We start from the raw sequence: 25,367 nt of genomic DNA on the forward strand, positions 1-25,367 counted from the left end.
TTCCTCCAGGTGCTCCGGTTTCCCCCACAGACCAAAGACATGTGGTACAGGTGAATTGGGTAGGCTAAATTGTCCGTAGTGTATGAATGTGTGTGTGGATGTTTCCCAGAGATGGGTTGCGGCTGGAAGGGCATCCGCTGCGTAAAAACGTGCTGGATAAGTTGGCGTTTCATTCCGCTGTGGCGACCTCGGATTAATAAAGGGATTAAGCAGACAAGAAAATGAATGAATGAATGAATGAATGAATGAAAATCAATTTAAGTGTTAGTGATAATAATGCATTCACATTAAGTGTACTTAAGAACAATTTTTGGGAAAATGTACTTCTACTACAATACATTACTAATAGATTTTTAATAAAGTCAATTTAATGTAAACTTAAAATTACCACACTCAAAATCAATTTAAGTGTTAGTGATAATAATGCATTCATATTAAGTGTACTTAAGTACAATTTTTGGGAAAATGTACTTCTACTACAATACATTACTAATAGATTTTTTTATATATTATCTTATTTTAAACTTAGGATTAGTATGTAAACAGTGTACTAAAAATCAACTAATGTTTAAAGCATTTAAAGCACACTTTTGAAAAACACACTAATAAAACTCTTTTGGATGTTTTTTCTGTAGCGTACTTTATTGTAGTACACTAAAAATTTAAGTATTACTGGTATTTACTATACTTTTGTCAAGTGTACTAAAGTCCTACTGAAGTATAAACATACTTTTAATTAGTATATCTATAGTGTAAACGCATCAAACTTTTATTTAACACAAAAAATAACAATGTACAAAAAATTTATTTGGGGGTATTTAAGTGTATTTTAGTTGCATTTAATTATATATATATATTTTTTTTCACCTGGGTTAGAAGAAAACTCCAGACTTTCCTCTCCCCAGACACTTCCTCCAGCTCCTCCGGGGGTATCCCGAGGTGTTCTCAGGCCAGCCAAGAGACATGGGCTGTTTTTTCAATTCTAAGAATGAGAGAACGGATTTGTGTTCTTGTAGAGACTGGTCTTGCCAGGTGTCCTCGGAAGAACCGAACTCGGGAGACTGCAAGGGCACCGAACACATCCTATGATAAATGAGATGCTGCGTTCTTGCTGATAGTCATATGACGTTCACGCATTTTAGATGGAGAATTGTCTAAACATTACACCATTCATACAACGATGTATTGTTTTTCCCCTTTTCAAGATATATACTCTACGTAAAACATTATAAATATACGTTGCACAATATAAATAAAACAGATTTTAATACGAAATTTCTGCAAACAAAAAAATAATGTGTTTATTCCTTTATTAAGATGTTCATGGTAATGTTTACATTCACCGTTTCATTTAGGGAAACTTCTGAGGTAAATAAGGCATATCTCTGAACATTAATAATAAATCTAAATAAAATGCTGCGCTTCCCACCTCCAGTCGCTATGACTTCTGGGACTTCCAGAGCGAGTTCGGTGCTCAAGTCTGCATCGGTGCGACCTCGATATCAAGATCACATCCTGGAAGTTTCACGTGTCCTCTGTTCTTGCGGTCTTGAGTATTGGAACTGAACTTTGGCAGCTGATAATGACGTTACACAAGAACACGAGGACACAAGACCGCTGAAAAATGCATATTGAAAAACAGCCCCCATCCCTTCAGCATGTCCTGGGTCTTTGCCCAGTCCTCCTCCCGGCGGGACATGCCTGGAACACCTCCCTAGGTAGGCGTCCGGGAGGCATCTCAAACAGATGCCTAAGCCATGTGAGCTGACTTCCCTCGATGTGGAGGAGCAGTGGCTCTACTCCGAGCTCCTCCCGGGTGTCAAAGCTTACTCGTAAACAAAACCCCAAGATACTTAAACTCCTCCACCTGGGGTAAGGACTTTCCTCCAACCTAGAGATGGCAAACCACCTTTTTCCCATTGGAGCACCATGGCCTTGGAGGTGCTGATTTCATTCCAGCCACGTCACAATCTGCAGCAAGCCACCCCAGAGCATACTAAAGGTCCATTTTTGATAAAGCCAACAGAACAACATTGTCTGCGAATAACAGAGATGAAATCCTGTGGTCCCTGAACCGGACCCCCTCCAGTCCAAGGCTGCGCCTTAAAATTCTGTCCATATAAATTCTGAACAGAATTGGTGACAAAGGGCAGCCCTGACGGAGTCCAACATGCACTGGAAACAAGCCTGACTTCTTGCTGGCAATGCGAACCTAACTCCTACTCTGTTCATACAGGGATGAGACAACCCTTAACAGAGCACCTTTGACCCCATACTCCCCGAGCACCCTCCACAGAATGCCAGGAGGGACACAGTCAAATGCCTTCTCCAAGTCCACAAAACACATGTGGACTGGTTGGGCATACTCCCATGAACCCTCGAGCACCCTGGTGAGGGTATAGAGCTGGTCCAGCGTACAACAGCCCTGACAAAAACTGCATTGTTCCTCCTCGATCCTAGGTTCAACCATCAGCCAAATCCTCCTCTCCAGTACTAAAATGTACTCAAGTAAAACACATACACATTTTAAAACTACTTAGTGAAGTGTAATTCTTAAAAGTACTTAGTTACGGTAATTATATTATTTGTGATCTGTTACTTTAAACCACTGTAACCATTAACTGTATTTCCTGGAAGACTAGAATATGAGTTACACAGCACACATCTTATGACACTGATATACTCATGGTGAAGTTCTCCACTTTGTTAATGTCACATTTAATTGAAATTTTAACTTCAGTTTGCTTACCTACTGCTACAGATTTGGTTATTTTCAGTGAAAGACCCAAGGGTGATGGTATTAATTATGATGGTTCAGTCATTTGAAGAATTAAAGCGAGACCGGGTTTTACCACAGTGCAGGTGTTGTGGGTGTTTACTCAGTAGACCAAGTCCAATTATCAATCTGGAAAACATATGGCAGAGGTCTTCAGAGACAAGCGTAAATGATCATTATTAACTACAGTGTCATATTCCTGAGCATTATAATTGGATTTAACTGCATCTTAATGTGATAATGACAATGAAACATCTAGTTTACGATGACATCTTAATTTTAGGTTGGACTGAAGTCATTCACTGTTTAAATGTTTTATGTTGGTCATAAATTGCGGGATGGATCTTTATTGTATATATATATATATATATATATATATATATATATATATATATATATATATATATATATATATATATATATATATATATGTATATATATTTATATATATATATATATATATATATATATATATATATATATATATATATATATATACATATATATATATACATATATTTATATATATATATATATATATATATATATATATATATATATTGTTTTGTTATAGTCTAGTTATTGATTAAATTATTTAGACAGACAACTACTATGTGTAGTAATTTATTCCTGTTTATTTGATGACTACACTTAAAAAAAAAAAAAAATAGCAGTTTTATGTATTTTGTGATTCATGTTTATATCTTTATTTTTTCCCCATTTATTTATGCTATTGAACTTCTACTATGTGACTTTAATCTTTCCTCCACCAAATTTTAACCTTGAACATTTTGATAATTTGACTTTTGGTAGCATTTTAACCGTTTAAAGTGATACTGTGTATTGTCTGGGTTGCTGTTGTATATTATGCTGCAAAAGCCTTGTAAAACAACTCCCAGTACATTTTTTGTTCTTTTACAGACTTTTACAAACTAAAAAATGGCAATAAAAGTCACTTTGGTAAACTGCAGAGTTGAATTTTTAACTTTTTAAAAATCGACAGAGCAGAGATTAAGGTCACATTATGCAATTCACAACCGTGAATAAATGAAAAACAGTTGCGAGTCACAAAACATGAGAGTGTAGTCTAGATTTGGCCTATATTTAGACATCTATTTGATTTTCACTGACAGCCCAAATGTAGCTTTGTTTTTAGTGATGTGACGTTGTGCACCGAGCTTCTAAGCTGATGAAAAGAAATGTATACTGCACATTTAACTATAATCAGGTGATCAGTGACATTCAAAGCTTTATTTTCACCCATACCAATGTGACTGCTTTGAATATTGATTCAAACATTTAAACACCCATGTGGGTTAGTGAAGTGTAACGAGAGATTAGGCATCAATTACATACATTTCAACTGCTCTTCACCGATCCCATGCACCACTATTTCAACTAAAAATAAAATAGTAAATTGTATTAAAAAGCTTTTGAACCACAATAAAATGTATTAACAACAATTTTTAAAGAAGGTCACTGCATATTGTAGCAAAGAGTGTAACGGAGGCCAGCTGGCGAGTGCAGCCCAAAAGCCTTCTCATTCTCATAGCATTTACCTCCCATGCAAAGATCGCCGGTTCAATCCCTGCTGAGAACAAGTGGTTGGGTAGAAGGTAATGAACCTTTTTAATTGTTCACTGGTTCAGAAAGCATCATTTCACCATCACTATTGTTTTCGTCACAGTGGGCTCACTTACAAACGCACGGATTTCACGAATTATCAAAAACACAATTTTTTCATTTTTTTACATTTTTTTTTTACAAAACACACGACAGACACTGGAGCACAAGACCACGGGAAGACAGGACAAAAAGATGGCGACAAGATCTAAACAAACTCAAGGGTATAAATATACAGGAGATAATTGAACTGAATACATGCAGGGGTGTGACACAGGTGAAACTAATAAACTAACAAATTGCGGGAAAACAGAACGGAAACACATGACATGAACAGAAGCACATGGAACATAAACAATTACATAAACACAACACACCAGAGTTGTGACAGTTTTAGCCAAGTTTATTAATTTTCCTTTGGCTTAGTCCCTTTTCTAAACAGGGGTCACCACAGAGGAATGAACCGCCAACTTATCCAGCATATGTTATACACAGCGGATGCCCTTCCAGCTGCAACCCAACACTGGGAAACACCAATACACACACTCTTTTACACACATACACTACGGCCAATTTAGTTTATTCAATTTACTTATACCGCATTTTTTTGGACATAATTTGACTTCTTTTTTGACTACTTTTAAACTCACACAAAAATGTGGGGAAACCGGAGCACTCATAAGAAACCCACGCGAACACGGGGAGGACATGCAAACTCCACACAAAAAATGCCAACTGACCCAGCCAGGACATTAAGCAGCAACTTTTCTTGCTGTGAGGCAACCATGCTAACCACTGAGCCACCTTGTCACCTGCATTAAAAAAACATAATAAGTAAACTTGAAAGAACATTTTATGCTGTTAGAAAAATGCAGTTAACAATGCCCTTATATAGTCTTGCCTTCAATCAGTTCTTCTGAATTTTTCTGATTTTCTTAAAGCATAAATCACACTGAGATTAACTCAAAGTGAATCGTATTATTTAATGCAAGCATCTAACATTCACGGACCATTTCAACCAAAATAAACATTGCCCAGATTTACAGCTTTTGAAACAGGACCATTAGCCTAATTGAAAATAGCTGTAACACAGCTGGCAATGGAAATCATGAATTCCAATGAAACCGGTGTACTATGAAGTCCAACATTATAAATATTACATTTAATCAACGCACGTCTACTTTTTTCATATTTTACCACTTAAACAAAATGAGTAACACAGGTCGTTTCAGCTGAACATCTATTGTATTCCTACATTTAATAAATGAATACTTCTAAGGTTTTTCTCTATGGGTTTATAAGCTCACGCAAGACTGGATGATTTGACTGTGATTTGACAGCATTAAAGCTGTATTTTCGGCATGGGACACGACCAAGAGACTGAACCACAGGTCATTTACTGAAGAGCGCATGAATGTTTGGCGAATGACAGCAGGATGACGAATACATTTGCATATATTGAAATAATGAAACACAGCTCACTTTCAAGCAGTTAAAAGGTAAAATGTCTTACCTTCATTGATGCTTTATTCTGGTGCAGCTGTCAGTTTTAATGAGACTTTGAAAGAAGAGAAATGTTGCCAAAACTTTTCATTTTTAGGTCCAATCCCAATTCTTTTTTTGTACTCCTACCTTTTTCTCTTCCCCTTGGCCATTGAAAAAGAGTGTGACGGGCTTCAGAATTTACCCCTAGGAAATGGGACAGCACTACACCAGCACATGTCATTATATGTCATTTTGATCTCTTGCTTCAAATGAGATCAATGATCGCAACTGCTGCGGTTATTCCAGTTCTGCTATTTTTTGGTATTTATCTTATCTTATTTATAGATAGTGAAATTTTGTGTTTTTTTTTTTATTCTAAAGCATGGTAAAACACAAACGTCCTTATGAATGTATTAAAACATATGCTTGTTTGTTGTAAAAATTCATAATGGTGACAAAAAAATACTAATTTGTGCATCTCCTTACTTCTGTTTGCAGTCATGCTGCTGTTGTACAGTATATTGTCTATTCTGGGAAATTTTGTACCCCTTGGTTTTGAGTGTGGTTTGGATAGGGGTAACGGCAAAGGGCTACAGGGGAGAATTGGGATTAGGCCTTAGTTTTACAGCAAAGATAGCCTACATGAATGAGGTATTTACAGACCCGTCAGGCAGGCAATAATCAAACAGGTACAACCTGGAGCATGAAGGCTGAATTATACTTCTGCATCAAGTGCAAGCGTTTGCTCTGGCGCCGCCTTCGTGTGGTCGCATAACCCTTATCCCAACGCTAAAATTTAACCACACATTGCAACAGCGCATAGCACAAACTCTATGATTGGTCGGCTTGGTTGTGCTAATGAGTGTGGGTGGGACTGAGAGCCACGCGAACCTGATAGACTGAAGGAGCTATAGGAGGAAAGTTTGAACTTGTGTTCACCTTATGATTAAAGCTGTTGCACGTCCGCCAGTTCCTGCCTAGAAATGAGTGAGTTTTAATTATTGTACATTAAGGTAGTCTTCAGAAAAAATAAAACACTAGCGAAGAAACTCGACTAAAAGGAACATAAAAACCTCACTGCTAGATAGCATTTCAAAAATGTTATTGCAGAGCAACACAAACAGCGTGCAGAAGTAAAAATGCATGGCATCATGCAAGGCATGTGCCAAGGATCACGCCAATAACTCGACACATGAAGTTAAACTTGTCTTAAGCGTAATCCAAAGACCATAGTCAGAAACAGGTAAATAGTCAGGACAGGATGCAAAACAACATGAATGACAAACAAGGAACAGGCCAAAAACACAGGTAGGAAAGACGAGACGAGAAAGAAGGACAGACGAGAAAGAAGGATAACACTTAGAAATGTTCACAGAAAAGCAAGACTCAACCCTGTGTGTGGGAATGTGATGTGCATATATAGTTCATGTAATCAGTCTTTATAAGCTACAGCTGTGTCTAAGTAATCAGTTGTGATCCGGAACTGGTGTGTGTGTGTGTGGTGCCTGATGGGATATGTAGTTTATTACTGTGGCATATATGTAGTTCTTCAGCGAGCTGCAAATGTTAGAACGCTGGTCATCATAACAGTATTATTTTAAAACAAATATTTAAATTATATTTATTTATTTATTTATTTATTTTTTGATTTTTTTTTTAAATATTTATATTTTTTATCTGAAACTTAATTAGCTTTAGTTAAGCACTGTGTTCTGCAATCCTCTAATATGTTGTGTATAAAAAAGTCATTGACATTTGCATCAATTTTTTTTACAAAGTCATGGTAGTTTTATCTCTAGAAAACATATTAGAACTTGTAAATTGTTTTTTAATCTTAAATCAGTATTTGATTTAAATTAAAAATGCAGATATAAATGGGTTGTAAATGTGAAATCAGTTTAGTTTTTTCTCATCAATTTTAGATGTCTGCCATGTTTATCAAAATACAAAGTTTACTTGGTTTAATTTGTTTTGGTTTTAATCTAACCTATATTGTATGTAAAAAAAAAATACCAGCACTATTATCATAGTGGAAGTAGTAGTCCAGATAGCACTTATTTTATGTCAGCTAATCTCCATTCAGATAGTGAATATGTTCAGGGTCCCTGCAGATTCCCATTACATGTCGCCAGTTCACAACTCAGAGATAGTTTTATATTCTATTTTTATGTTAATTTCATTCTTCGAGAACATCACTGAATCGAAATGGGCACAGGGGGTTTTGAAGAGGTTTATAAAATTGTAATGTTTTGGCATCTAATATCTTCTCTTTTTTGGCATCATTGTCAGCTAAAAGTCTGCCTTAAAAAAAATTAAAAAACTTTTAGTAACCGCTATGTATCCTTTATTCTGTTTTTGTATTCTTTTTACCACTGCAATTATATAATTAAAATATCAATTTGACAAAGTGATGACTAACTTCTTAAGCAGCCTTGATTGTATCATTTTTACAGCTATATCATTAAAGTATTAATTGAAATAAATTAAGTAGATTATCAAGATGACAACAAAGAAGACAACAAAGAAATGTGTCAAGGAAAATGTATCAAATATGAAGGCAAAAAAAAAAAAAAAACAGACAAAGCAGAAATGAAGATAAACTTCCAACTTAAACATAAAAGCCCTATTCAGACTGTAGTCATTTCTCAGGGGGTGGGGGTGTAAGGCATTTTCACCATTAACAGGGGTTAGTTAGTGGATTTCTAATTCTCCTTAAGATGGGGAACTTTAATACTATAAGTAAATTTAATCTACATATGGGGATTTCATTCAGGATACCAATTATCTGAAAGTATATGTAAACGGGCCGATCAAATACCAAATGAATTGGCAGCGTCAGCTTGCGCACCTGATGCTTGTTGCAATCAATTTAGCATAAAAGTACAGACAAAGCAAGAAGATGCAGCTTTTTCGCTTCAGAGACTTCTACAGCCTTCTGTAAGAGTCGACGAGGGTTCCAGCAATATCCAGCAATTTCGAGCGAACGAGAGCAGTCTCCCGGTCCAGAGTGTGTTTACGCAGTGGCAGGCGATCGAGCTGGGCTTCTCCCTTGCCTGGCGTTCTTTGGCTTATCTCCAGAGCAGTGCATATAAAGTTGCAAATTTCACTGAAAGAGCAACACAGTTGTGCAGCACGTCCTTTGTAGCATGGCGCTCCGATCATGCGTTTCTGGATGCGGTGGTTTCCTGTCCCCAGATGATGGGCACGAGCACTGCGTTGTATGTCTGGGGGTCCAGCATGTTAATGCAGTGCTCGCGGGCAGTTCATGTCGTCATTGTGATGCCATGTCTGTTGCGCAGTTAAGATCGCGGCTAATCCTTGCAAAAGGGGCGAACCACCCCAGCTGTCCCCTGCACTGCAGCGAGCACTCGGGCAGATCTGAGGGTTCCAGTGGGAGATTATCCGTCGCCTCTGGGCTCACGACCTCCTGCTTCTCTAAGCGCTCCATCCAAGCTTCAAACGGAGGAAGTGGTCCGTCTAACCAGAAGGTAGCCCTTACATTCGATGACACCGGGGACCAGATGTCGACTGCTGCACTGGAGGGTGGGCTTTCATTGTCCAACAAGGATCCAGACCCGCTCGCCTCCTCCGGGCAGGTGAACACTGCCAAAACGGATCCTGAAAAGGAAATGTTAGCCGTGCTTTCACAGGCGGCTTCGGCCATAGGGTTGGAGATGGTTTATTCCCCAGCTCCGCGGCCGGACCGACTAGATGGAGCCAGGACTATCTGGACTCAGAGCCAGAGCTTACAAGGCTGCGGACCAGGCAGCTTCCGCCTAGCATGCTATGGCCACCTACCAGTGCTACCAAGCGCAGGTGCTGACCCAGCTTGCTACACGAACCCCGCACCGCAATCAACTTTGCTCTTTGGACTACTAAGTCCTCTGCATGTGCGCTGGGGAGGACGATGTCCACATTAGTGGTCCATCTCTGGCTAAAACTGGCTGATATGCGCAAAGTCGACAAAGCCCGCTTTCTTGACTCCCCCATATCCCGGGCTGGCCTGTTTGGCGACACCTTCAGTGAATTCACCCAGGAATTCAAGGCAGTGAGAAAGTCTGATGCAATGGGTAATGTCATCTATCGCCGGGACTGTTAGCCCGCTAAGCCCACCAAGCCATCCAAATCTGCTGCTATTCGCCTAAGGCGCACGCCTACGAGAGCTGCCCCGCCGCTGCCCACGCCTCCAGCAAATCGGGTGCGTCGAGCACCTCGAAAGGATTCACCCCCCTGCCCAGAGCGCCATTAAGTCCGGTAAACGGACCACGATGCGTCCCTGGGACAGGTCATCCGGAGAATAGGAAATTGCAGCAATTGTAGCGATGTACTGTGGTGGCGATGAGTCCATTAGCGAGAGCTCTGCCTGCCTGGTTAGCACGGGCCAGCCCTTCGTGGTTGCTCATACGCACAATCAGACTCGGCTACGCGATTCAGTTTACAAAATGGCCCCCCAAGTTCACGGGTGTGTATTTCACCAGGATCAGCTCCCTGTCCACCCCTGTCTTGCGAGAAGAGATTGCTGTTCTCTTGGCGAAGGATACAATCAAGCTGGTCTCTCCAGCCGTGATGTAGAGCGGGTTTTACAGCCCGTACTTCATTGTGCCCAAAAAGAGCGGTGGATTATGGCCAATCCTAGATCTGCGCGCTTTGAACAACTGTCTGCACAAGCTGCCATTCAAAATGCTTACGTATAAGTGCATACTGTGGTGCGTTCGTTCTCAGGATTGGTTTTGCAGCGATAGACCTGAAGGATATGTACTTCCATGTCTCCACTCTACCACGCCACCTTCAGTTTCTCCGGCACCTCCACCTGTTGGGACTCGTGCCTGGAATTCAGGCCGGCTTTCTCTCACATTGTCCTGAGACCCCACCCGGGATATATGCCCAAGGTTGCTACCACACCGTTTTAAGACCAGGTAGTGAGCCTGCAAGCGCTGCCCCTGGAGGAGGCAGTCCCAGCCCTTTTATTACTTTGTCTAGTTCACACTTGCAAATTTATCTGGACCGCGCTCAGAGCTTTAGATTATCTGAGCAGCTCTTCGTCTGTTATGGTGGTCGGCAGCAGGGAAGTGCCGTTATGGAAACAGAGGTTGGCCCACTGGATAGTGGTTGCCATGTCCCTCGCTCACCAGAGCCAGGACGAGCCGTGTCCCTCAGGAGTGTGTGCACACTCCACTCGGAGCATCACATCCTCTTGAGCGCGTGCATGCGGTGCCTCTATAACAGACATCTGTAGAGCTGCGGGCTGGGCGACACCTAATACATTTGCAAGGTTTTACAATCTGCGAGTAGAGCCGGTTTCCCCAAGGATATTAGTTAACCCTTGGTAAATGAGGAAAGAACTCGGTTAAGGTCTTGAAACACGCTTGCTTCCCTATTCTCTCTAACGTCGATATGTACGCTTATTCACTCTGTCAGTAAAGTTCCCTGCTTAGGTGAGCCCTGCAGATTCCTCCGAGGCCCCCAGCACTGACACAGCGGAGTAGTCACTCGCTGACCCATTACGTTGTAGGTCTGCCCTCTGGTCAGCCCGCGTTTTGGGTATAGGTGTCCGCTATGCATGATCCCAACTAGGCGATCCCATATGCTTATTCAGCCACGGTGCAGTCTCCCCTCACAAGCGGACCCGTGACTTCCCTCTCCACTAACCATCTTATTATATGCGTACTCCCCCTTATCAGGGCTAGTCCATTTATTCAATTATCTCCCCATTTGGGTAGGAGCTGGCCTTCGCAGCATCCTCCCCTTCGAGACTGCATGCTTTCCCAGTGTACAGTTGTATTTAAATTCCTAGAAATTATCTAGATGCTTTCGACTCCCGAAAAATATATCTAAATCCGTAAATCTTCTTTGAAGTGGGATAAATAAGGAATAGGGATCACGTTGGAAGACTGCGCCTCTCTATGATGCAGGTGCGCTCACGCTATGCCTGGCTATCCTCTCATCGGAGACGAAGGTAAGGTGCTGTCATTATGGCATTTTCCAGATAGTTCCCCATACGTGGATTAAATACACTTATAGAATTGAAATTCCCTTCCGAAGGGGAATGCTCTGGTTACTACAGTAACCCTTGTTCCCCGAGGAAGGGAACGGAAATGCAATATTGTATCGCCATAATAATTGTTCCTTAGCTGTAGGTATCAGTCTCTTCAGCTTAAAAAGGTTGCATCTTATTGGTTTCTCTTTGCTTTTATTCTAAATTGATTGCAACAAGCATCAGGTGCGCAAGCTGACGCTGCCAATTCATTTGGCATTTCATTGGCCCATTTACATACTCGTCCAGACGATTGGCTTTCTAAATTAAATACCCATACGTGAATTGAATCCTCTTATATATGTTTTTCTCTCACAAATCACATAAAAATCCCACTAGAATTAGTGACAGTTTGAGGTTGTGGTGAATTAATCACTCTCTCAATCTACTCTGAGTTTCTGATAGAAATCATTGCAAACATGCATTTGGCTTTTTGGTCACTAACACACTATAAGGATGCACTTCATTGCAATTTGCATTAGAATATCAGATGTAGAATTAGAATTATTAGAATATTATGTGTATTATAAATGCACACTTGCGTATCAAGTGCTTTAGTGTCTGTGTGCTCTGTTAATCATTGACTAGCTGTCAAAATCCACCATTTTGAGTTGTGTCAAGTTCCAGTGAAATTAGTATTTGTCATGACGATCACACCAGCACTGATGACAATGCCCTGTTTAAATAAAGCATGAGTTTGAGATCAAGGTTAGAGTTAAACTCTACAGCTAAGTGGATTTCACAGGCTATATTAGTGAAAGACTAGCATCTGACTGAGCATTTGAATGATCATGTGAGACAAATAGTCCATAGGATTACAAACTTCAAAATGATCTTCTTCTGAAACTGACATGTAAAATCACAGAGGAATTATTCAGAATTTAATTTTGCATACATCCTCATCGGAAACAATTGCAAAGGGTTGAAGAACAAAAGTTGAAGACAGCAAAGAAGATAATGAATGAATGACATGACAGAAGATGACAAATATGATGAAGAAAATGATGAGCAAGACGAAAAAAACAAATAAAAAGAAAAAAAATGACAACAACTGGCAGACAACAAAACAGAAGACCACAAAGCAAAAAGATATCGACAAATAAGAAGACAAATATAAAAATGAAAACAAAATGACGACAAAAAAGATGATGATAGAGAAGACAATGTCAAAGAAGACGGAAAGTATAAAAAGAAGACAAAGACAAATAAGTAGACACACAATAAGACAATGAATGAAAGCAATGACAAAGAAGACTTTAGAAAACCCTTCAGTAGATTGTTTGATTAAAATCTCATCAGACTTTTTAAAAGTATTTTAACACTGTTGCAATGGCAGTGCAGGCAGGGGAAGGAAAGGGTGTGATGTGGATTCAAATGCAGTTTGAAATGTTTATTATGCAATCCAAAATTAAATCCAAGGCAATGTAGTGATTGCTGTTTTCAAAGTACTGCTTCATGAAGCTTTGAAACTTTTACAAACATTTTGTTTCATATCAGTGGTTCAGAGCATGAGTTAAATTGGCAAGGTCACATGATTTCAGTAAAAGAGGATTCGTTACATCATAACTGTTTCTAAACATTTGCAATAGTTCTCAATTGGGGGCCATCTGTGTAATACCATAAAATCTACCAGAGTTATATGAGTGGCAAATCACTGAACAGGTTTCACTGGTTTTGCCTGATCTAGTAGATGCTTCAGTGAGGTATTTCTAAAATAAAAAAGTAATAATATTAGTTTTTAGACTCTGGTTAATGGTTTAGCAGAGCCCACCATGGAACAAACAATATATAAGCCTTATAAATTAACAAATAACTATAAAAGAAATATGATCAGCGACAGTCAGTGTATTTATAGAGAACATTTTCAATTGAAGTGTGTAGTGTGCGCTGAATACATAGCAACCTCTCTGGTCACATATTGTTTTTCCACATACTGTATAGTATGGAAGCATGTGATTTTGAATGCAGGCAGAGCAACAATACAGGAAACACTGATGACAAACTTGGACACATCAAACAGTACCAGGATTACACATTTGGTGTAAATAATGTATTTTTAGAGAAACAAATATTGGTGACACTTCAGTTTTATGGCATTAGCAAGCCATTAACTAACACTCCTAGTTTAATACACTAGTAATTAGCTGTTTATTAATAGTTAGTAAGATCAAAGTTGGGTTTAGGCTTAGGGATGCAGAATAACATTATGACCTATTGTAACCTAAACTAATGTGTTACCAAACAAATCTGTTCAGCAGCATCAGTAAGCATATCTTCATTTGGCCAAGTGGATTGGTTGGACTTCATTAAATGTAAATCAAATTGCATTCACTTTTAAGTATGCATGGCAGCGAGGTGGAACTTTGCAGATTTACAAAAATAAATCATCGCTGTTTTCTCTATTCGGCACTATTTGCTCATGTACTGTAATACATACTAATGACAATATATCTTTACACTCCTCTAGGACTGTGAATGAAGCGCATTGATCTGAATCTAAAGTAGAGGTCAAACTGCAAATATCTGAATCACTCCCTCCAAAGCACTGAAGCAAAGCACTTTGCAGAAGCCCAATAAAAGCCTCCGGTGTCTTTGACGTTTAATAGAAGGCTCTTTCGCATCAGTGTGTGCCGCAGCCTTTAATATGGTGTACATAAAGTAGTACATCAAAACTGGGGGTAAATTGGGCTCGGGAGAGGAATTAAGTGTAATTTGTTGAGCGTGAAGGAAACATGCCTGTCTCGACAGTGGCTGAAACTCCGAGAGCAGGGAACTCCAGACCTCCCACTTGAAAAAGTGGTTGTAAAATGACAGACCAAGAGGAGACTTCACTGCTTACACATTTTCTGAAAATTATATGAAGTTTTAAGAACTGATGACTTTTGCACCATTTTGTTTTGTGTGCAATGTACAGGATTTAAAGGCCAGCTATTTACCCATTTTACAAGAAGTAAGATAAGCCTTTGGTGTCTCAAGAATGTGTCTGTAAAGTTTCAGCTCAGCATATCTAACAAATAATTGATTATAGCCTCTAGAATCTGCCCAGTTTGGTGTCTGAGTAAATTGTAAGTTTTTTTTTTTGTTTTTTTTTCCGTAGCTTTAAATGCAAATGAGCTGCTTCTCCCCGCCCTCCATTCCCACATGCAAGTTTAGCTATGTTTGCACCGCGAAGCTTAGGGCTCAAATTTTTTTCCCCGGTCTGATTTTTTTTTTTTTTTTTGCATGGCTGTTCACACTTCTATTATAAATGTGGCCAATATCAGACTTGCAGTGTGAACAGATCATGCTCCTAAACTGACCCGCATGCGCAAAAGTACATTACTGAGAGTACACAATGTCTAATTATGCACACAGAATGTATACAGTATGAGTAAGAACATTGTTAGATTATGCTTATATGATTATTACCTTTTTCACAGACAACCGTAGTGTATTTCATGAACAGTGTTGTTCTGCTACTACTAATGTGTATTTCGGCATTTGATACCTAAAACAAGTCTCTTGTGTTTGAAAACATTGATCATTTGTGACTTATGACAACCGCGGTTCGTGGAGCTCTGATCACTGGTGTAGTGAACTCATAATGAGCAGCCGCAGACTGAACTATAAAGGCAGAGTTGGTTTATCTCTGTTTGCAGAGTTATTTAATTTTTACTTCGTTTTAAACAACAGATGTGCAGAAGGGGTGTCCGCAACACCCACGACACTCTTCAGCTTCGTGATCAACCCATGCTTCAATCAGTAACTAGATTAGTTAACAAGCTCTAGTTTTTCCTTCAAAACCCTTTTGAACATGAACAACCAACTTTCTTTGGTAAAGTAATCGCCTTGTTTGCAGCAATTTATTTTTTCTTTTACAAAGTAATTACATTTCACGGTTTTGATGTTTTTGTATGTGTTTTTTATTATAATGTAATATTATTACAAATTTGAAAAAGTTGAAACTAACATTTTAAAATGACTCTGTACATATATATATTTTTTTTTTTCAAATTGATATCAGTGCTGAAAAAGATGATTAATATTTAGTTGAAAGCATTTTGCATTGTTTTCAGAGTCTTTTACTCAAACTAAATATATAAAAGAAATGAAAATGATTTTAAACATGCATATTGCAAAACTATAAATGCCTCCTGGCTAAATTCAACTATTAATTATTTTCATAAAATTTTATAAAGCATTTTATAAAGTGTTACTCATTCATTCATTCATTCATTCATTCATTCATTTTCTTTTCGGATTAGTTTCTGAATAAACAGCCAACTTATCCAGCATATTTTTTATGCAGAAGATGCCCTTCCAGTCACAATCCAACACTGGGAAACACCCATACACTCATGCAATCACACACATACACTGCGGCCAGTTTAGCTTATTCATTCACCAATAGTGTATGTCTTTGGACTGTGGGGGAAACTGGAGCACCCGGAGGAAACCCTAGTAAACATGCAAACGTTACACAGAAACGCCAACTGACCCAGTCGGGGCTTGAACCACTGACATTCTTGCTGTGAGGTGATCGTGCTACCCACTGCGCCACCGTGATGCCCTATTTTAATTAGAATTTTTCTAATTATTATTATTTGTAATTAATTCACACACATAAATTCATACATATTCAGATTTGTGTGATAAATATGGCCTGAATTTCAGCAAATATTACAATACATTTTGGGCTTTTAAAATGACTCATTTGCATTACGGCACAGAAATACAATATTAACACGGTTTTATATTTCAAACATTGCCCAAAGCTACACAAAATATTTCAGTTTAAGCTCACATCGCAGAAAAACTTCCGTAAGAAATGCATGACCTTTAATTTTTCATGAATACATGAATAATAAAATGAGTTTGCCAATATAATGTATGAATATACTGAATGTTTATTTTATAAATGAAAATGAAGGTGCAAAAGGGGAGAAAACTGTGACTTTACTCTCAGCGACAGCAGACTTTCACAGTTTTTCACCTTAACACTGCCATGCCTGTTGAGCACCACATGTATAAAAACCACAGTTCCCATGACAGGCCACACATATTAGGGCCTTCTGTAGTGCACAGAGGAAGACAGGGCCACCCTGAAACCTTCAGAGAAACCACACAACCATTTCCTTGACTCTTCAGACCAAAGCACCACAGCATTCACAGACTAATTGCTTATGAGTAGGAAATGTGTTACACAGAACCACCGACTCTAAAAGCTACTCTCAGAGAGACTGGCTTTAATTAGCCCACTACACTCAAACACCTACTGACTTTCTTTCATTTACTTTCAATGAGTTCAATATGAGATGTGCAAGAAACAAGTGACCCAAGGAAATGGGCTTTTGAAATTGTATCACAATAATAGGCAAATATTAAGAAGCTTTGTAGTGTTTTTTTTTTCTTTTTTTTCTAGCATTCATATCATGTATACTGCAAAATAAAACTTTTCTTGTGCTGCATGCTTCTAGTTGAAATAAATTACTATCCTTAAATCAAGAAGCATTTCCTAGACCAACAAAAAAACTCTCATGTTTTCACGAATAGTATGTTGTATGGATTATTTACAGTTTACGGTTTACTGACCTAATTTGGTAGTTCCTGAAAATAGAATTACAAAAAGACAGGCAAATGCACTGAGCATTCTTATATTAAGCAATGTGTTCACTTTATTCATTATTCAAATAATCATATTAATAAAGTAATAAGAAAAAGAAAAAAATGTTCATCCATGATGAAATGGATTGAAAGGCAGAAATCTGGCTCCATCAATGTCAAAATTAAGTGAGCTTTTCCCTAAAATACACTATCTGACAAAAGTCTGCCTATCCAAGTTTTAGGAACAACAAATAATAACTTTGGTATCAGAAGTGGATCAAATGAAAGGCAAAGAACTGTAGATTATGCTTATTTTACCAAAATAAAATATGATCATGCCTTGATTTTTTATTATTAGGACTGTAAGGTCTGACTTTGCCTAGACAAAAGTCTTGTCACTTAACAGAAATAACGTACAGTATAGAATATAAAATCATGGTGCATTGGAGAAATAATTAATACTGTGTATGACTTCCATGAGCTTGGACGACTGCATCCATATATCTCTACAATGACTCAAATAACTTATCAATAAAGTCATCTGAAATGGCAAAGAAAGCATTTTGCAGAACTCCCAGAGTTCATCAAGATTCTTTGGATTCATCTTCAATGCCTCCTCCATCTTACCCCAGACATGCTCAATAATGTCTGGGGACTGGACTGGCCAGTCCTGGAGCACCTTGACTTTCTTTGCTTTTAGGAACTTTGATGTGGAGGCTGAAGTATGAGAAGAAGCGCTATTTTGCTGAAGAATTTGCCCTCTACTGTGGTTTGTAATGTAATTGGCAGCACAAAAGTCTTGATACTGTTGACTTTTGATGTTGTCATCTACTCTGCAGATCTCTCACATACCCCCGTACTGAATATTACCTCAAATTATGATTTTTCTTTCACCAAACTTGACTGATTTTTGTAAGAATCTTGAGTCCATGTGGGTTCCAATAGGTTTTCTGCAGTATTTGTGATAACTGGGATGCAGTTCAACAGATGATTCATCAAAAAAATCTACCTTCTGCCATATAATCAACTAGGAGTCAAGTTATTATGTGTTGCTCTGACAGCTGGGGTTAATGCGACAAGGCTTTTATCGGGTAGTTTATATACTGTAAATATTCTGCTTATGGGATCAGCAAATTATTTCTTATTTAAGGTGAAAACAAGATTATTTTGCTTACCCCATTAAGAAAAGCTTGCTTAATTTTCACTTATTATTTCTAAAAACAAGACAATATTGTTTTTCTAAAAAAGTTTCTCTAAAAAAAGTTTCTTAAATACATAATTTCAGCCTGATCTCAAGAGAAAACGTAAGTATTTTACGTTTTGTCAGTTTAGTGGCTAATTCGTACAAATTCGTACTAGATCAGTCATACGAAATTGTACGATTTTAAAAAGGTGGCGTGGCACCTAACCCCAACCCTAAACCCAATCGTCATTGGGGGATGAGCAAATCGTATTAAATTGTACGAATTAGATCGTAAGAATTCATACGAATTAGCCACTAAATCAAAAAGTAGTGAATTGCCATGAGATTGTGTTGAATTGTCAACCAAGGGTCCTTGTGGATACGTATCCCTGTACACATTTCTGCAGAGTGAAAAACTATTTTGCAGGTATTGTGTTTGCGGATCCAATGTACACTTTTCAGATCTTAAATTTCTCCTGCCATTGCTATGCTCGCCTGCTCTTCCTGCATAAATCCACCAGAGGGTGCTGTTGACTGACTGACTGACTGACTGACTGACTGACTGACTGACTGACTGACTGACTGACTGACTGACTGACTGACGAACAGATCAACCGATTACCCCACACACCTTCTTCCTCAAACCCAACCGATATTGTTTTCAAAAGCACTGATTACTCCGTCCACCACCTTCTTTAAACACAGCAAACAGTGTTTTTTAATAGCAATACTGAAAAAAAAACCCTCTCGGCCTTCTGATTTCTACCACGTTTTCAGATCTTTTCATGATCTCACCCTGATATTTACTTGTTTATTTTATTGTTTGCCTTTTGGGTCACACTTGATTTTGATGGTCCATTTGTTTAATTAAGTTACAGTATCTGCATGTGAACTAATTCTCGTTAGATTATAAATAGACTTAGGTTGGGGTTAGTGTAAGTTGACATGTACTAACAAAGTTTCTTATAGTCAGTTAAATGTTTGTCGAAGGAGCAGTATCAACAGATTTTAAGCAGACAGTCTACTAATACTCGAATGGACCATCAAAATAAAGTGTTAACGTCTTTTTGTTTTACCTGCTTTCTAGAACTGTTCTTCATCAGACTCAAACCATTTCATTGCTGTTAACTCCTCTCTGCATCTCAAGACCGCCGAGCCACTGGGCAAACTGGTAACCGTGGAGAAGCTTTTCACATGGAGGTAAGCGGTCAGCTGGTAGTGCGAAAAGAAACAGAAGCCATCATCAGCTGCTTTGAATGCTATCATTCGATTGAATGGCTGTTATCAGTGGTTATCAGCTGATAGATATAGGTTAGTAGGGACCTTCTGTGCTTACTGGTAGACTCAGAAGGCTGTTATCATCCATCCACATGGTTAATCAGTTATTATCAGTTAGACTCCAGATCCAGATCTGTTTTTTTTATTACCGTGACGATTGGGTTTAGGGTTGTGTAGGGGTTGAGCGGTATTTGATTTAAAGCTGATTAACCATGTGGACAATGTGTAACCATATCAGCCTTCTGAGCCTACCAGTAGGTGCAGAAGGCCCCCTACTGGTCCATATCTATCAGCTGATAACCACTAATAATGCCCATTTAATCAAGTGATAACATTTGACAAAATGCAGCCACACTTACTTCTAGCTACATAATTTGCGTTCTCCAGAAATGTATGGTTACGTATTCACAATGAGCTTGTGTGATTATTTATAGTGCCCTATAATTCAGTCATAAAATGGAATTAGTGGTAATTTAATTGAATCACCATATGGATAAGTGTGTTTGAATGTTAAACCGCAGAAAAAGTTCTGTGTGAATAAATGGCACAGTTTGGCTTACTACACACACACTAAAGCACATATGAAACCTTGTAGTAATCCAAGGAAAACGTTTTTTAAGATTTAGTTTTTTTTTTTCTGATAGTTTTTTTTTTTTTCAAATATTAATGAGATAGTGAGTAAATTTAATTCAATAACCATATATCGTCACCTTAGAATTATAAGGTTCTGTCTGCATTCTAAATTATTTTGAGATAATAGCTTCAAAGTTTTTGCAATCCATATAGCTAACAATATGTGTGTACCTGTTCTCTTTTATACATTAACATGACAGAGACCCTAAGGGTTCCCTAAATATAAATTCTCTCTTACATAGAGTTCTCTTACATTTGCGAATTGGAGTAAATAAACGACGGGAAATGCAGATAGAATCTTCTACACGTTTGTAAATATTATGAGGTTTAATTAGTGAAATCAACAAAAAAATGTAAGTTCGTAGCTTTACATGAATAAATGTAGTTTAGAATTCATCAGGGTTTGTTCAAAACACAAGACATTGTGCACTTTTTTATTTACTCAGTTTTTTTGAGTAATCTCAGACAAACATTTTTTGTACTTGTAGACAACATAACATAACCTTGTTAAATTTACAAAATAACTATTCCCCTTTGTCTTTGACTGGGAAACCCCATTTGAAAGAAGAAGAACATGCGGACGAAATAAGGTAAGAATCAAGTTATTAAAGTTAGTTATAGGTTCATTAACATTTGTTTTACAAAAGTTTTGGCATCAAATACAGCTGTAAACTGTAAAAAGAACTGTGCTTTATATGGATTTACTAACATAAAAGGTAAGCTGCAGTGGCAGTTAGTTGCTGCATGTGCTAATGCTTATGGCGGATTTGTTTTAACTCTAAGTTGACACTAACATTTGCTAATATGACTATAACATAATGCATGTAGTGAAAAAAATAATGTTAGATTGTATGTTTAGAGCAGGATTAGTAGTTAGATTATTTCAGTTTAACCTCTTTACACAAGAATAAAGCTTCAATATTTTACCAGACTGTATGTTGTAGTGACATTAACTTCTTAATTCATGTCGAGTCCAAAATACCTAATAATTATTTTATCTTCAATGGAATAAAAACGAGTAGGCCTACATAATATTTGTATGCAACTATGCTTTGATTTATTTCTGCTCACGTAGCTGCACTGATGGCACCTGTTAGAACAAAATGTACATGTTTGGAGAAACACTGATTCATTCTCACGTTTGTAAAATATTCTGTCAAGATGACGGTTTTATGTTCTTCAACTTAAATTACATGTAAAGGGCCTTTCAGAGAAGCTATCCTTGGTCTTAAGCCCTCTTTTCAAACATTTTTTAAAGTCAAGATAATGCTAAAAGTCATGTTAGTTATTATGCAAGCCAGGCTAGAAAATTAAAGTAGAATAATAAAAGTGCCTCAGATACTCAGTGCTAGTTTCAACATCTTTGTTCTCTCTTTTGACAATGCTGAAAAAAATGTATGTTTTTTTTTTTTTTTCACAAGATTTTTAGATAACGATTTAAATAAAATTTTACTAGTTAAACTATTTGCTATAGATTTATATTATTGCATTGGTCAGTTAATAATAATTACACTGTCCCTAACAGGTGACTCACTTGACAAATGCACTGGATAAGGGTATGTGATGTTTAAGAAATCGGTTTATTATGTTAACTGTTTACAAGCTGATTCCAGTGCATTAAATTCAGATTTGGACAGGTGGAAGATAAGTTAATGGTGACAATTTTAATATGTCATATTATATATTTGTAGGACAACAGCATTGACTCCAAAAGACAAACTGTTATCAGAGGCTTAATACTCTTCATTGGTAAAAAGACAGAGTTTATCGAGGACTACCAGGTAATTTTTATTTATTTATTTTTTTTTTTTTTTTGATGTGAAAACTTTTAACAAAATAAGTGAGATCATACAAAATGCATGTTATTTTTTATTAAGTACTGTTTTGAGTAACATTTTCTATACAAGATGTTTACATACAGTTTAAAATACAAAAACCTAGCTCAAAATATTAAATTAGCACCCTACAAAAGTTTACATACATTGGTTTTTAATGTGGTTTGTGGTTTCCTGATGATCTATGAGTGTACATCCATACAAACGTTATGTTTGTACTGAAAAGTTGAACTCTGAAAAGTTAAATCCATGTCCTGCACATTCTTCAGTTTTTCAGCATCTTCTGCAGATTTGAACCCTTTCCAGCAGTGATCGTATGATTGTGGGATTTGTCTTTCAGTCTTTTCACTCTGGGGATGATTGAGGGACTCAAACAAAACTATTAAAAAGGTTAAACACTCATTGATGCTCCAGAAGTAAATGCAAGGCAATAAAAGCCAAAAAAAAAAAAAAAAAACTATTTTAATCTAAATATTAAGGTAAATTGCAATTTGCTTTTTGGGAAACATGCAAGTGTTTTCAGTTTTTAAAGTAAAATATGATATTTCAAAATTATATTTCAACAAAATAAGAGAAAAAAAATGACATTGTCATCCTGTTTAAAAGTTTCACCCCTGGCTTTTAATGCCCTGTGATTCCTTCTGAAGCATCAGTGAGCATTTAAACTTTTTTAACAGTTGTGTTTATGTCCCTCAATCATCCTCAGAGTGGAAAAAATGAATCTCACTATCATACAGTCACTGCTGGAAAGGGTTAAAATCTGCTGATGAAAAACTGAAGAATCTGCAGGACATGAAGGATTTTTCTAAAGAACAGCAGTCAGTTTAACTGTTCAGAACAAAGAAAAGACTCATGAACCATAACTATAAAGTAGAAAAGCCAAGCATGAGTAAACTTTTGCAGAGGGCTGTTTTGATAATTTAAGCTATGTTTTTGTTTTGTGGACTATTTAAGTAAATTTTACAGTTTAAGTAAGTAAAATATCTTCGCACAGTGAATATATTAAAAAATTATATATATATATATATATATATATATATATATATATATATATATATATATATATATATATATATATATATATATATATATATATATATATATATTTATGTGTTATGTGTATTCTTTACATTAGCAAATATAAATTTAAATTTTAATTATTTCTGTGATTTTTTTTTTTTCTACAGGTTTAAGTTGACTACGATTCTATAACCATTCAAGAGCACCACCGTTCACTTGTTCCCAACATCTTTGTGGACAACCATAGAGAAAGCAAATGTACTTTTTAGAGCAGATTCTTGCACCTACTGTACCTCATGGGCCACATTTATGCACTGGAACTAAGCTATCCAAAGCAACTCAAATACAACTTTGAGGTCTTTCATAAGGGCTTCTTCAAACTTGACGACAAACAGTAACATTTTCCCCAATGCCCACGATCTCAAGGTCAGCTTATTGGCCTAAAAGCCATACAGACATTGTTGATAGTAGCGGGATTTTGTTGGGTCACTTCACTTACATTGTACTGTTCAGAATCTTCAGGTTTACCAAAAGTACTTTTTGAGATGGCTTTTTCACATTTGGATCATACTTGTAGGTCAGCTGAAGGGTTAGTTGACCAAAAAAAGATTTGTTTTTATTTTACTGTTTTTTCTCCCTAAAGTGGTTTCAAACCTTTGTTTCTTTCTTCTGTTGAACACTAAAAAAAATTATTTAAAGAAAGCTTATTCTGTAACCATTGACTTTCACAGTAGGAAAAACCAAATCTTTGTGTTCAACAGAAGACAAAAAAGTTTGGGTGAGAAAACAAGTAACAAGTAAAGGGTGAAAAAACGATGACAGAATTTCTATTTTTGAGTAAACTATCCCCTTGCTTGTGAAGTTTTTTTTTTTTTTTTCCCAAGTGTGAATGTAATTTGATTTACAGCATTATCAGTTAATATAACATATGTTTAGGATGCATAAAAAAAGTCCAATTCAAAAAAAGTTTGGTTTTCTGTGGAGATTTTTCACTTGCTTGTTTACAATGCACATGTTACTGCTGCAGTTAGGGATTAATAAACACAAGTACTATTGTGTAGAAAATAGTCTGAACCATCCATATTAATTCCTTTGTGTTCTATGATTTTATATGTTTTGATGGAGTAAAGAAAAAAAAATTAAACCTGTAATTTTTCACATATCTTGTAATTTCTTGACAAAATTTGCCAGCTTTATGCAATATGTTGTATGAGTAGTCTACACCTACTTAAAATTTGTAATATAGAGAATAAAAAAAAGATGTTGATTTCAATACAAAATGCAAGTTCATAACTCATTAGGTTATGTAGATCCCACACACAAAATAATGGTTTGAGAATTAGAAAAATTAAGTAAAGTTTATGTGAAAATTTTATTTCAACAAATATAAAAATTAAGTAAGTTCTACAAGGCCTAGTATTGTTACATCTACATAATAAAGCTATGCAAAAAAACAAACAAAAAAAACATTACTTTTTTAAGTAAATGAAGCAGAAAATTTTTATCAGTGTACTTCTGAAAAGTCATTTTCCACTTGGAATTATAAGGTTCTATCTGGCAGATCATTAATTTAAGCATTACTTTTTTTTCAGAAATACAAAAAAAAATATATAAATTGGTGTTGTAACAGTATGTTGAGGCTTGAGAAAGTTTAACTTTTGCTATCTATAACATTTATTATATATTTTAGAATGAATATTATTCTTGTTTAAATTAAGCATACAAGGCTGTACTATTATTTTTTTGAGAGCAGATGTTAATTTTATCCATTTATTATGTTAATATTTATAAAATGTTATGCCTTATATTATTTATTGAGTTATGTATATTTTTTTAATTATATGCACTATGAATTAAATTAAGTATTTGCCCTTCAAGGCTTAATATTACATTTAAAGACTTCAAAAGAAACTGACG

General features: G+C 36.7%; 1 long non-coding RNA gene across 1 annotated transcript; it reads left to right on the top strand.

Moving 5' to 3' along the window:
- The first annotated feature begins 19,655 nt into the window (after positions 1 to 19,655).
- On the top strand, positions 19,656 to 24,610 carry LOC141376323 (uncharacterized). The gene is made up of 5 exons (XR_012386175.1): positions 19,656 to 19,884; positions 21,161 to 21,185; positions 22,121 to 22,151; positions 22,287 to 22,376; positions 23,618 to 24,610. It is a non-coding gene; the product is annotated as an uncharacterized lncRNA (long non-coding RNA).
- The last annotated feature ends 757 nt before the right edge of the window (positions 24,611 to 25,367 follow it).

This window comes from Danio rerio, chromosome 10 (genome assembly GCF_049306965.1).
Source record: "Danio rerio strain Tuebingen ecotype United States chromosome 10, GRCz12tu, whole genome shotgun sequence".
NCBI lineage: Eukaryota > Metazoa > Chordata > Actinopteri > Cypriniformes > Danionidae > Danio > Danio rerio.